General features: G+C 41.4%; 1 protein-coding gene across 3 annotated transcripts in view; it reads left to right on the forward strand.

Moving 5' to 3' along the window:
- Positions 1-14,208, forward strand: part of hivep2a (HIVEP zinc finger 2a) — a 140,921-nt gene that overhangs the window by 17,739 nt on the left and 108,974 nt on the right. Inside the window, exon 3 of one of the 3 annotated variants that reach the window (XM_085134230.1) lies at positions 11,903-13,386. The exons of 1 other annotated variant lie outside the window; for it this stretch is intronic. The gene's annotated coding sequence lies outside the window, so the exon portion shown is untranslated. The remainder of the gene's footprint in view (positions 1-11,902; positions 13,387-14,208) is intronic. One more of the 3 variants, XM_085134229.1, reaches the window with a different exon arrangement.

The following is a 14,208-nucleotide window of genomic DNA, read 5'->3' on the forward strand; positions in this document are numbered from 1 at the left end:
AAGCAACCATCCTGGAAACGAGTTAAAGGTCCAGCTAGATTAAGAGCACAGTCGGTAAATTTTCAGGTTTTATTGACATGGTCAATGTTTCTGGTTCATCCCACCATTGTGCTGAATAGATGGTGTTGTGAACACCAAATAAGAGGAAAATGAGGTGCTCTATAAGTTTACTATGATAACGAGTAATTATGCTCCCCTGGCAATATATTTCTTGAAGCAGTTAAAGCAGATGACTGGCTGTTTAGGTGAAGCAGTGGGACAACAACTGTCATGCTAATGTTTCCGGTAATTCAGTGTTATTGGAAACTGTCAGATCGTTCGTTCATGTTACTCATTTCTTTTCAATTGGGGATAATTTATCCAAAATTCAGGAGCAAGATCTCGTAAACCCCTCTTCCAGTCGCATGTCTATAAATGCCTTCCCGTTCCGTGTGCCTGCTTATTGTCGTCATTGGTACCACAGGGATCTGCCAGGCTTGGGAAGCACCACTGATCCTCTGCGACGCCTTCCCCAAACCTCTGTGTAAGGCTTTAACGAAGGCCTAAAATCCATCTACCATTCCCTATCAGTAAGCATTGTATAACCCATTTGAGGTTGTGGTCCTTACCAGTGATCTTTTATTTTATCAGGAAGTCAAACCAGAACATGCTAACAAAAGAGATTCTTAATCTGTCTTGTAAGACGCTGACGTATGAAGCATAAACTTAGCATGTTGGGGTTTTTTAAAGAAGGGAAAGTACAAGTACTACACATAACTTCCCAATGCTGAACATGACACATTAGTTTTCTGCTAGTTGATGCCACGATCACAAAGAAACATGATGCTGAGTTTTTAAAAATCTTAAAGCGAGTGCATAATCTTATGATTTTCTCTTAATCAAATAGAAATCTTGACATAATTTTTTATGCGATATTCTTGGCTTACCCTCTAAAAAACATCCTCCACGGCCTCATATAGTGCAAGAAACTAGAAAAACACAGATGAACAATGCATTCATTCCCTAAACGCACTACTACTGTGTGAAAAAAACAAGATGATGTGCTTTGTAGCATCAAAAGACTGAATGCAGATCTTATTCCCGACCTTGTACAGCTGCTTTGTATTAAAATTAATATGCAAGTCAGGTAGAAAATGATTTTTTTTGTGGGCCATTAATGTTTTAATGTAGTTGATATAAGCCCATTTTCCAGTAATAATGGGAAGGTCAAAGGTCAAGACGCAGAAAACTGTCGTAAGCACCAGCATCCCCTGACAATGATCACCAAGGACAAATGTTTTGCATTTGAGTTCAAAGCAGCGGAATAGTAGAGGAAAAGAGCTGTGCAAGAATAGTGCTTGTGCTGGAAGAAAAATACTGATGCAGCAGTGACTATAAACAGATGGAGGATAATTCATGAAGGAGGACTCGTGAAGTGACTGCTGCGGTGAAGATTACACTAAAAATGATGGATGGAAGAAGTGTGTACTGGAGGCTGAAGATTAGGGACTGGGCTTTTGTGTTCTTTGCTTTTCAAATGTGTGTTGGTTGCAAATATGATGGATAGCAGAAGAAACTGTGTGTGTGTGTGTGTGTGTGTGTGTGTTTGTGTGTGAGAGAGAGAGAGTCAGCGGTGTCACTTCCTCTTCCTGTGAAACAGGCGGCTTGGTATCAAGGATGAGATGAACTATGTAATCCAAAAATCCTCCGTCTTTCTCTTCTTCTATCTCCCGCTGGCTCTCACATCATGCTTTCTTCTATAACTGTATGTGTTGTCACCCACGAGTCTTTGTTTCTGTGTGTGTGTGCGTGTGGTTGAGGCGGACCGTGCACAGAAATAGATCATGTAAAGCAGAGATTACTATCTGCACCTCAAAGCATAAACGTGTGGGCCTTTAAACTTCACAGTGTGTCATTTCTGCACACACAAGGTTACGCACTCATGCACACGAACACAGAGCAGAAGACATGCACAGGATGTGCGTCAGTGCTTGCACAGGGTGCACTCAAAAATGCATATGATGTCTGCGTGTGCCTGTGCGTGTCAGGTGGTTTTTGAGGATATCGAAGGTGACAAATGTCAACGGCTGCACTAGACAGTTACAAGCTGTTCTGACAGCGTCTTCGTGCATGTCCGTTTTCTTGTGTGTATGAATTTCTGTGAAGGAAACTGAATGCAAGTGGCACAAAGCACAAATTATAAAGTATTTCTTAGATTTTGGAGGTGTGATGTTGATGCAACTAACAACTTAACCTCTTAATATCAACCAGGCCACCTGAGCTAAGGTTCTCTTAGGGTTAAGGTCAGGGGTTGGGTTTTGTTGAAGAAGAAAAATGTAGAATGATGTTAGCTTGGCAGATTTTGTTTTAAAAGCTTTTATGTGGAGGTTTTCCAAACAGGTAAAAATTCCATAAAAAAGAGACAGTAGCTTAACCCTAAAATTCTCCCCACCTCTATGAGTCACTGGTGACTTAGTCGATATAAAGAGGTGGAAAAAGGGGATGGTACTGTGAGAACTGGAGGGCAGTTTTCTCTCTTTTTAGACTTCTTCCACATTGTGCAGTAGCTTCATTTGGCATAAAGCTAGCTTTTCATTTCTGTGAATATTTACACAAACCTAAAATTGTGTCGATTTTGTAGCTATATGGCTTTTACACATGGCCTTTTTTGTATGTTAGGCTGTAGGATCTATGTTGTCTCTACCTTCTTTGTTTTTTCTTCCTATTTTAATGTCCAGCATCTGCAAATACACATTTTGGTGATAAAAACAAGAAAAACAAATGAATGAGGAAATAAAATTAATTTAGAGAGTAACAGAGGACCCTACATGGTATGAGGTGAGTCGGCCTCATTTACTAACATACTCACATGTGCATATTCACAAACCGGTGTTTAAGTCTCAGGGTAGACAATACTCCCACCTTTTAGCCTGAGCATCAGTTTTTAGTTTTTTAAAGGTCATCACTTCCATGGAAACACTTTGGAAAGCTGCCCCCTTTCCCCCTTGCACCTCAGACATTATTATTTAATTTTCTTCAGCTGGAGTTTATCCTGCAGATTGCAGACAGTGAGCACAAGCCCGTTGATTTAAGATGACTCCGATATATCAACATAAACACAGTGGCAAGAGCAAAACCGGCTGGTATGTATACGTCATAAATCTGGTGGTGATTTTATGTGCTCATTCATTTTTTGCGCAGGTTGAGAACATTTCTGTGCACGTATTACTAAAAGTGGGTCATTGTTTGCTTGGCACAAGTTGATGGTAATGTAGTCAAAACTGGAGCAGCAGTTTTCCAATTAAACCGCTGTTGATTCCCTGCTAGCTTTATTAATCTACAACACAAATAAACTTTTGTTCCTGACATTTCATGATACTACTTACCACTAGCCTGGACTCCAGGCCTGACAGAAGGCTGCAACCTGCAGAATTTCTCTGTGGTGGAAAGTGGCAGACAAGCCATTCAGAAAGTTAAGATTTTATGTTGTACAATGAATCAGTGAACTTCTGCACAGATGTGAGGACGGTAAAATGCGAAAAATGAAGGTTGCCGATACCAGTGCTGCTAATATTAGCCACACTTTGTTACCTAGTCTGACAAGACCACATAAACAAGTTAGAAAAAGTCCACAAAAGTGAGGTGAAATAATAAAAGGAAAAATTTAATTAAAAAAAAAAAGAGAACCAAATGGACACCGTGCTAAATGGTAAATTGTGAAGTAAGCAGATAAACCAGTAATGAACAGCAAACCAGTGAAAGCTTCACATCTGTTGAGTCATTGGTTAAAGCAGACAAGGAAGTGAGAGAAACACACCCGTCCACTCCGACAAAATAATGTGCTCTCATAAAGACTGTAAAAAAAAAAGGCGGAGAAGGAGGTGAAGAGGAAGAAGTGTATGTTCTGTAACCATGGTGACCACAGCTTGGTACAGCGGATGCAAGCTGTGCCCTTGACAGCATCACATTGGAGAGTGAGGCTGATACACACACACACACACACACTTGTCGAGGGCAGACTGACGATCGTGTGTAATGTGTCAGAGTGAGTGGTTGCCCTCCTGATGTGCGTGTGTGTGTGTGTGCATTCATCCATGTGCGTGTGTGTATGTGTGTGTATGTGCAGGGCATGAGTGAGATAACAGAGTGATGAATTTGAATAGCATTAGTGGGATATGAATATTGCCGAGACAACAGCAGTTAGTTTGGTTCCCATTTCCTCCATGTAACCAGAAGTCCACTGGCTTCTTTGTTTGTGCATTCAAATGGCATGGAAAGCAGTGTGTGTGTGTGTGTGTGTGTGTGTGTGTGTGTGTGAGAGAGAGAGAGAGAGAGAGGGAGAGAGAGAAAAATAAAGACAGGGAGAGTAATAGTGGTGTGTCTGAGTAAAGTGCGGTACAATAAAGAGCCTCAGTTTCGCTTCCGCATCGTTCCTCATGCAAATGACAGCTTTGTTGCGCTTGCAGCCTGCACATTTCCTGTACATGCTCTATATGTGTGTGTGTGTGTGTGTGTGTGTGTGTGCGCGTGTGTGAGTGTGTGAGTGTGTGAGTCAGAGAAAGAGAAACTATACCCATCAAATTTAGTTCATGCATATCTGCATATATTAATCTACCCATGTGGTTTTACACTATTTCACCTTCTTTCAGTCTTCACTTCACCTGCGTTGCCAGTTTGGACAGGCAGTTGCCAGCACTGCACAGGTTTTGCATTTTTCTTCACATTTATTCAGAGATGCTGGTTTCAGGCTTTCGCCTTCTTGCCACTCATCCTTTGAATGGGATGATGCCTGCTGCTCCACTTTGTACGCGTTAAAGAATTGAAAAAAGTTCTGCTTTATCGCACCCGTGCTGCCGCTAACCAATCAAATCGTGTTATGAATATGTGCTAATACATATGTACAGTTCCTGGCCATGTTTATAATCTGAAAGCATCTTTAAACTTCCTGTAAACACAACACAAGTCATTTGTTCATTCACAAAGGTGACCTTCAGAGTGCAGTTTAAACCCTGTCAGGGACGATTCCTTTTCTTTTGCCATCGAGTCGACGCATCACTCGTGGCCTGCAGATTGACGTGGCGACTGCTCCGCTCAAGAGGTGTTCAGAAAAAATAACAGGATGTTTGTGGGAGGAAGAGCTGGAGTGATGAATGGAGAGAGGACAAGGTCAAGAGAGAGGGAGGAGGGATTGTAATTAGGCGTCCCCTGCTTTCTCCACCTCGAGTCGCCTCCTGTCACTTCCAACATCCTTTCGCTCCGTCTCTGCTTCCAGTTGATTTTTAGTAATCTTTCATTTTCCCTTTTCCCTTTTAACTCCTTTCATCCCTTTGCCTTACCATCAATCTCTCTACTTTCTTACCTTCAGCCAGTTTCTTTTTTCTCCTACTATCCATCCAGTTTCTCTTATCCTGATGGCTCCATCTTTCCCTTGCTCTGTCCTCAGTTTCCCCTTTCGCCCCTTCTCCTTCAGTTCCTCACTATGCTGCCCTTCTATCTTCTTAGCATTTTCTCTACCTTTGCCTTTCTTTACCTCTGTGCCTGGTTTCTTTTTTTCCTTTTTTGCTCCTTTGTTCTAAATTGTTTATAATGATCTGTAATTCCCTCATTTGTTACTCCTCCCTTCCATATTCCTCTGCTCTTGCACCCCTTTCCTCCATCCTCCATTCCTTCCTTTTTGCTTCTCAACTCCCTCCCTTCATCTTTTCATCCCTCCATGATCTCCTCTGCCAGGGAGGAACAGGTGGCTCGCCTCTGCTGTGCCACTTGGTGGCTTCCTGCCTGAAACACAGAGAGCAATAGAGAGATTGTGGCCCATGTCAGTGCACTGCCTCTCCGGCTTATAACATGTGACGGACGGAAGGAGGAGGAGCGGGAGGAAATGGAAGAGGAGGAGGAGGAGGGGTCCGTCTGAAGGCTGTGATTTCAGAGACTGAGGGAGAGAAAGCGAGCAGCAGGTGCTTCAGTGTGAAGCACTTGTAGAGGCGCACACATGCACTTAAAGATAAGAGCTACTGAGATACTTCTGTGCCCACACCAGCATGACATCATTTCCTGTCCTCACACTGTAACTCGACACACTAAAGACCCTCTGGTGTTTGTCTCAAACTGGTAATTTAGCTGCTCTTTAACCCAGAAAGATTAGCTCAGAATAGGTCGTCCCTCTCACTTCCTCATTTGATTTCCTTTTGAGTCCTTATTTCTTTTTGCATCTCCATCTTTTGTCTTTAAGCTTCCTTTGTATAAAATAATATTTATCTCTGCACTTTTGTTCAGACATAATTATTATAAATAAACCTTAGAAATGAACATGAGCAAGTGCATGCTTTCAAAATAACATGCCCAATCTTCTCTCCTACTATCTCTTTTCTTTCCTTTGCACTATTTTTATTCCCCTGCTTTAATCTTAATCTTATGCCGCAGTTGCTAAAATTGACATATTCTTTAAAAGTGAAGGGATTGAGGTTGTTCCTGTATCCGCTAGGATTAGCTGCTGCTATAGTAGCTAGCCATCTCCATATGCATGGCATTAAGACCGATTAGCTCAACGCTAGCTCACTCACTCACTCTCAGAGTATTAAAGCTTAAAAGCTAGCACAGCTGGCTAGCACCTCTCGCACCTCTCGCATGTCAAGCGATGGGGGATTAGCACATGCTAACGATGGTTAGCTTTCTGGCAGGCTAAGAATTAGTGCTTCAAAGACTAAGTAAATCTGGCACGACCTGAAAATATGCTCCAGCTGAATGTTTTTGATGTCTTCAAAGCAGACATAAGTGTTTAACTATGGAGATATGTATGTTTCTATGTACAATTACTGGTTAAGTCTTGGTAAAACAAGTGTCCCTTTTTCACATCTTAAAATGTCTATGAGCAAGTCACCACTTGAAGCAATAACAAAGAGAAAAAACAAACCAAGAAGAGGCTCAAATAAGTTCTTTCTTCACAATTTAATTCCAATAAACAGATTAAATGTTCCTCTTCAGGTTCACAAAAAAACTACCCTCTTTTTTTTTATTTTTTTTTTATCTCTTAACACCCTTTCAAACCTTCATGGGATAAACTTCCATCATTGTGAAACTAAAATAAAGAACATTAGTCTCCAGGCATTTTAAAAACTCAAACTTTCTCTGGATGTTATATAAAGACTATCCAACAACAACAACACAAGTCACTCATACAAGACTAAAGCTGAGCAGCAGTTTATAGCAACAGTTACTGTGGTTTCCTGCAGTGCCATAGAATATTATCAATATTCCTGGTACCAAGTTTAAATGTAGCATGGCTATTTATTTGCAAAGACTAAACAGGCTAGATATAATGTTAACAAAAATGCATTTGCATGCACATTCACACTAATAGTAGCAGAGCTACCACACATGGCCTGCTTACAGGGGATTTATGATTCAGCAGGAAAGTTACGCCGTAGCTAAGTCATAACCACAAACCTATCTGAAATCATACACTGAAACCTGGCGTCTGCTTCCCTAGAAATGTAACACATTGAACCTACTATTGAGATTGGCCTGTTTAATACTGTTCATTTCTTTTGTGCATTTCTGACTACCTTTTTTATCTTCCCCCATGAAAACAACATCTGACGACCTCCCCTCTACCCTTAATGACGAACTAGGTATATATCAATAAAGATGTAGTTTGACAACCTTCAAAACCATTTCTGGCTTTTTTGAGAGTAGCTGCATAGGGAGAGGCCATCCTCATTAAAATCAGACCCAAAGCTAATCATTTTATTCTATAAACAGGCCTGAAATATGACAGAAATTGCTGAGTTAAGAAAACAGCTTAATCCTGGTGGATTTATTTATCATCTCCACGTACAAATGAAAGATATATGTGGATATCTATATGTCTTTACATGTGTAAAATGATAATCCGTATTGGCCTTTAACACTATCCCCACTAAAGATGAAATATTCCAGCAATCAGTGTTTGACATAATGTGAGGTCTTGACTGATTAGTAATTCATGAGTTACTGTTGAGTTTAAAACAATACTGTGGAAGCAAAAGTGTGAATTGGTCTTTATTCAGATTATATTCACATGCATACAGTGCATGAAGAATAGCCACACATGTTAATAGATTCTAGATCATGTCTTAATAGATATATACATTTTGACAATAGTATTAGTATTTATAACACAATGTCACAGTTAACACTGCCATGTGGAGATTTTCTCTTCACTTCCTGTGTGTTGCTATGTTTTAGACAATCAGTAGATTATTGAGATAATACAAGATGGAATTTAGTGACTTACACACATCTTACTAATCAGACTGCGGTGGGTCTGAGTGCAGTAATAAGTCAAAATATGAAATCCAATTCCAAAATATTGTGTAAGACAATAATCTCTAATAGTGTTTTGTAATATATCGCTGTTTTTCCCCTTTAACTATCAATATTTGCTCTTATGTGTCACTCACCCCCATGTCAGCTGCTCTCCCAGCACTCTCCACCCTCACTCTCTCTGAACACACCACAGCATCAGCATTAGAGTAAAATGTTGTCAGTAAACAGGTGGAGTTTGTTGCCATGATGTTCAGGAATAACTGATTAACTCTTTCTCACATGCATGTTTCTCAGACGCATTTCTGACAACAGCTGTGTTTCATTTCAGAGCAAAGTGCGACATTTTTTTTATCATGTCAAAGCAGACGCTGTGTTGTAACCGGGCATTGTCTGAGCCCAGTGTTGCTCTCGTAACCTGTCCAGCTGGGAGAAATCCACCCTGTCTGTCGCCTTAAGTTAGATAAGCAGTTATGGGAATGGATGGATAGATGGACATGGCACGACAGCTAAATTTAAATGTTCCCTCTTGTGTGCACGCTACTCATTACTGTTTAACGATAAATCCACATGGTCTGTGTCTAACTTTTCCTCACTAAGGTTTAAGTTCTAAAAGAAGTCGGAATATTTTGCATATGTTTATGCAAAATTGTCACATCCTATTACCGCCAATGCAGTACAGAGCCCTCCACTTTACCACAAACTCCCAGACTGTGTTTTTGTCCGCCTGCCTTTATAAACTAACCCCCGGTACTGCAAATTTCCCTTTTCCAACTAAAGTTTTGTGCACATTTTTACAGAAAATGTAACTAAAATGCGTCAGATTTCTCGAAAAAAACAGAACCTCTTCTTTTCTCTCTCCCTTCACATTTCAGCTTCTCCCCTCTTGTTGTCCAGCTCCTTTTCTCCTTTCATCACTCTGAGTGGTTCGCTCACTGTTTTTCCACAACCCGTCCATCCCTCCATCCAGGCGTCTCCCTTCTTTCAACCACTCAGTCCTTTTGCCTTCTGTTTCATCCATCACTCACTCTGATCCCAGTCTATCCCCCCTCCTCCTCTGCCGCCTCCTCCTCCGCCTCTTCAAAGCTCTGTCTATCTGTCTCTGGATGCAGTCCTCTCCTCCCTTTCATCACCCTTTCCTCTCCTCCCTCTCCTCTCCTCCCCACTCTCTTCTCATCTCCTCTCTGTTCTTGTCCTGTCTCAACTCGTTGGTCTCCTGTTTGTCTCCCCTGTGATGTGCTCCTCTCTCTTTTCTTCCTCCTTTTCTCCTCCTCTATTTATTTCTCCTCCCCCCATCTCCTGTTTTCCCCCTTGCTTCTCTCTTTTCAACTTCTTCCTTCCAGCTCCTTTCCCTTTAATCTGCTCTCTTTTCCCTCGCTTCTCCTCTCGTTTTCCCTCATTCTCTGACTAACTTTTCCTCCCTTGTCCTTTCTTTTCCTCTTTCCCCTCGGCTCCTCTTTCATCCTAATGCACCAACAGAAACCCAAAAATCCAAAACAGATCCTCCTTTTTCTTTTCGGCTGTCAGTGGTAAGGTCTATCTCCAGGCTGTCTTTTCAGTTTCAGGCTTTTAAGTGACGAGGCACGAGGCGAAATTAAAAGACGCTCAGATATCTCCACTGTTAGTTTTGAACGTATCTGTGTCTAATGTGTTTTCCACACTCAGACGCACAAACGGTGTCAGTGACAGGATTTGTCTGACAGCTGGGTGATATTAGACCTCTCTCTGAACTTAAACTACATAGGATGATCAGAAGCAGCTGTCAGGCGTCTTGTGTGTGCACGCGTGCGATTTCGCCTTGGACTACCTTAGTGTCATCAGTAAAATTTGTCCTTCATCTCTCTAATTCCCACTGGATATTAAACACAGAGACATTCAACTGAGGGCCAGAAATATCTATGCAAATATGTTCAGATAAGTCCTGTTTTTCAAAAAAAATGTAAATATAGTGACGTTCCTACAGAAAGTGTGATTGTTGGCATAAACGTAAAGCACATTATGGGGAAGTATTAGAGTTAGGGGATATTTTAATGTGCTTCACATTCGTGAATATAGACGTATAAGCTAAGCTGTGTCAATTTTTAATTCAGTGAAGACGGAGAGGTGATTTATCTGCATTTAGGACCATTAAGTCAGTTTGATATCTTAATATTTCTCCTGGTTAGGTTGGTTAAAAATGTAAGTAAGAACAAGAAAGTGCGACACACGAATGCAGTAAATGTGAATAAACCTCACCAAAGAGTGAACATTTAAGTCATGGATACCAGCACATCCTGCTGATCCTGTAACTCTAGAGCCTTAAACAGAATGCTGGACAAACAACAGTGAGGTAGTCTGTTGAGGAAAAACCACACAAAGCCATGAATAATTAACTAAGACTAATAATATAATCTGAAATCCTAGAATAGCGAATCTAATTTAAATGGAGGCCCACATTCACAATACACAGTACATTTTTGTGTGGCTGGTGCTCACTTAGAACATGTTAATTAGCAGCACAAGACAAGGAACCGATGTCATGTATTAATGTGGGAAGGTGCCATAATGTAAATTCACATACTGGACTACTATACTCACCTGGTTGAACCCTCTTTTGCCGTCAGATCCACCTTAATGCTTTGTGACTTAATAAGGATTTGGTCCAAAATGACATCATCACAGATTTGTCGTCTGTGTCCATGACGCCAATTTCCCGTTCGTTCTCATCCCAAAGTTGCTCTATTGGATTGAGATCTAGTTACTGCGGAGGCTGTTTGAGTCTAGCGAGCTCATTCTCATGTTCAAAAACCAGTTTGAGATGATTTGAGCTTTGTGGCATCAGAAGACGGGTACGATGTGGCTATAAATGGACGGATATGGTCGGGAACAATGCTCGGGCTGTGGCATTTAAAGGACGCCCAACTATATTCAAACCAAATATTCTCCACATCATTACACCACCACCACCACCACCACTCTGATTTGTTGATACAATACAGGATGGATCGATGCTTTCATGTTGTTTACACCAAATTCGGACCCTACCATCCGAATATTGTGGCAGAAATTGATTTGCCTTCCTGTCAGCACGAAGCAGCTCACTTAATATTTTCACTCTTTCGGGCCTTCTCTGTGAACACTAGAGAAGGTTGTGCAGGGAAATTGAGTAGTTCAGCAGTTTGTGAAATACAGACCAGCAGGTCTGCCACCAACAGCCATTCCACTTCCAAAGTCACTTAAATCACAGTTTCTTACTCATTCCGATGCTCGGTTTGGACTTCTGTAGTTTGACTTGACCGTGTCTACATGCCCAAAGGTATTGAGCTGCTGCCATTTTATTGACAGGTTAGGCATTTACGTTAACAAATGGGGGAGTCTATGTACCTAACATAGTTCCCTATGAGTGTGTCTTTATTTGGCTGCTTTATTTGTGGAGGATTTAGAGAAATAACTGAAAAAAACATGCACATTAAATAAAATCAACACATCATAAATACATGCATACACCCTGACATGCATTTACACATGAACATGTACATATAAAGGCACATACAGGGACGAAGTTGCTGCTCATGAACCCAGTCACTGTTTCTGGCCTCCTCACCAAACCAAACTCTGTAATTTATCTCCATCTCTCTCTCAGGCTGACCTCAGGCTGTTAAAGGTTTCCAGTTGGGCTTGTGGCGGGCAGAAATGTCAGAGCTGTGGATTCCAGCGGCGGGCAGAGAGGCTGCTACAGTATGTGGCGGGAGACTGCGATGCTGTAAGTGTTTCTGTCTGTTTGTGTGTGGTGATGCTTTTCTTAGGCGGTGTGAGTATGCGATGAAAGGAAGGCTGCTTGATGATCTGAGCTGAAGAATGCTAGAGAAGGTTTCCCACCTGCCCTGTTGACTTTGGGCATATCAACACCTAAGTTATTGTTGTCTAATGACTCCACGGTTCCTGTTCTTGCCCGAGAGTCAAAAACAACCATGTGTTTACGTGTAGTTTGTCCACTTTGAGTAAGTCTCAAGGTTTGTCCTGACCTGCACTTGAGGGAAAGTGGAAACGTACAAAATAACCCCCTCTGATGACATGTGGTCACAACGAAAGAATAGACTTTGTTTGGAGAGAGTTTTGTTTAGAGAAGCAGGTTGGCTCTAGAACAGTAGGTTGGGGAATTACTGGAAAGCAGTCAGGTGCACATATATGACAAAATATGAAAAAATATTGAAAGATTGTTGGAAAACAGTTATTTTGTACTGTATCTTTAAATCTTCAACTTTATGTAGAATTTGTCCTTTCTCGCCTCTTATCTCCACTGCGATCATTTTTTGTCTCTACATCTTCCCTCTGCTCCTTTCTTCCTGTTTCTCAGATGCTGCTCAGGGCCAGAAGAGTTATATTTAGCTCTGCTCTCCTCCTCCTCCTCCTCCTTTCTGCCCTCCGTTTCTGTGTTTTGCCCCTGCAAAGATGGCTTCATTAGCCATAGACCTCAGCGTGAAAACACACACACACACACAGACACACACGCATGCTGGGGTAGAGAAGGGGATAGAGTCTGTTACATAAGAGGCTCTCTTATATAATTTGATGCATATTTGATGCTGAATGGTGCAATGGCAATGCAGAAAGCTGTGAGCGTGTGTCTTTGTGTGTCTGTGTATGTGTGAGTGGGTGTGTACATAAGGTAAGCCAGATTTGTGCAATGTGGCCTGCCCTTGCCCTCCCTGAGTTGTTACGTCAGAGGGAAAGCTAAAGGTGAACGGGCAGTCACAACTAAAAGAGTGTGTGTGTCAGTCTGTGTGTGTGTGTGTGTGAATCTCCAAAGTATATTACAGCTCAGTATGAAAGGACTGTTTTGATACTGAGCTGCTTATATGTTTTTTTTTTTATCAGTGTCATCTTACCAGGCTAGAGTTTGAAAGCTGGTCCTGTGACTCGTGTACTTCTCTCTCTTCTCCATTTCCTCCTCTGCCATTGATCTAAGTAGACTAAGAGGATCAATGAAGGTTAATGGCTTTCTACCTGGGTTCACCTCATCGATGCACTTCATCAGGAATGCCCCTGCTGGCTGCACACTCAGGATACAGAAAATAACGGAGGGAAGGACTGCAGACATTTCATTAGATGTCGCTGTCAAACAAGGTCAGCTTTTTTGCTGACTTGTACTGCTTCAGGTGCTTTACTACCAAAGATTTGTCTTGAACGGTTGCTCAAGATTATTGTTCAGATTAACCTCATGAAAGGGAAACTTGAGAACTAAAACTTGACTGACTCATGAGGGACAGATCAAGAAAGGAACTGCCATAATTTAATCTAGAAGGGTCTGAGATATCTGGCCTTTTATTTTGTCCTGAAATGTCCTACATTTCCCATAATGCAGTTCAGAACTGAGGTTTACTGTCTGTGACAATTAAACGGAATCTGATGTTAAAACTGCCCCTTTCACCACATTTTTATTTGTTTCCTCAAAAGCATGAACTCGCTTGCCTCATGCTGCCTTCAAGTCTTGTGGGAATTTTAAGGCTTTGGAGCAGAGTTCACACGAGCAAGCTAAAAAAGGCTACAAAATAAACAGAATGCAAAAGAAAGAAAGTCACTAATAATTGTTGATTCGTGGATGGGTGTAAGTTCACTTTCAGGGCTTTTGATTTTCTTTTTTTGCCTGTAATATTCATGTGGAGCTCTGCTTTTTTTCTGTGACTGCAGCATTGTAATAACTGTCAGGTTGACAAATGCATGAAAGTATGACTGCTTTTCCTCTACATTGCATCAGAGTAAAACCAATGTTGTAGGTTTATTTTTCTTGGAAGTAGTGAATGCGTAAACTGTGGTTGACATGTACAGACTTAAGAAATGGTGCAGACTGATTTATTAAGAAAAGCCTGCCTAGAGCTCCCAGTTGAGCAAAGCTGTGGTTATACTGGCAGCTCCCAGGTGGGAAGGTGTGGCATTCCCTCTTATAGG

Source organism: Neolamprologus multifasciatus, chromosome 15 (assembly GCF_963576455.1).
Source record: "Neolamprologus multifasciatus chromosome 15, fNeoMul1.2, whole genome shotgun sequence".
In the NCBI taxonomy this organism is placed as follows: domain Eukaryota; kingdom Metazoa; phylum Chordata; class Actinopteri; order Cichliformes; family Cichlidae; genus Neolamprologus; species Neolamprologus multifasciatus.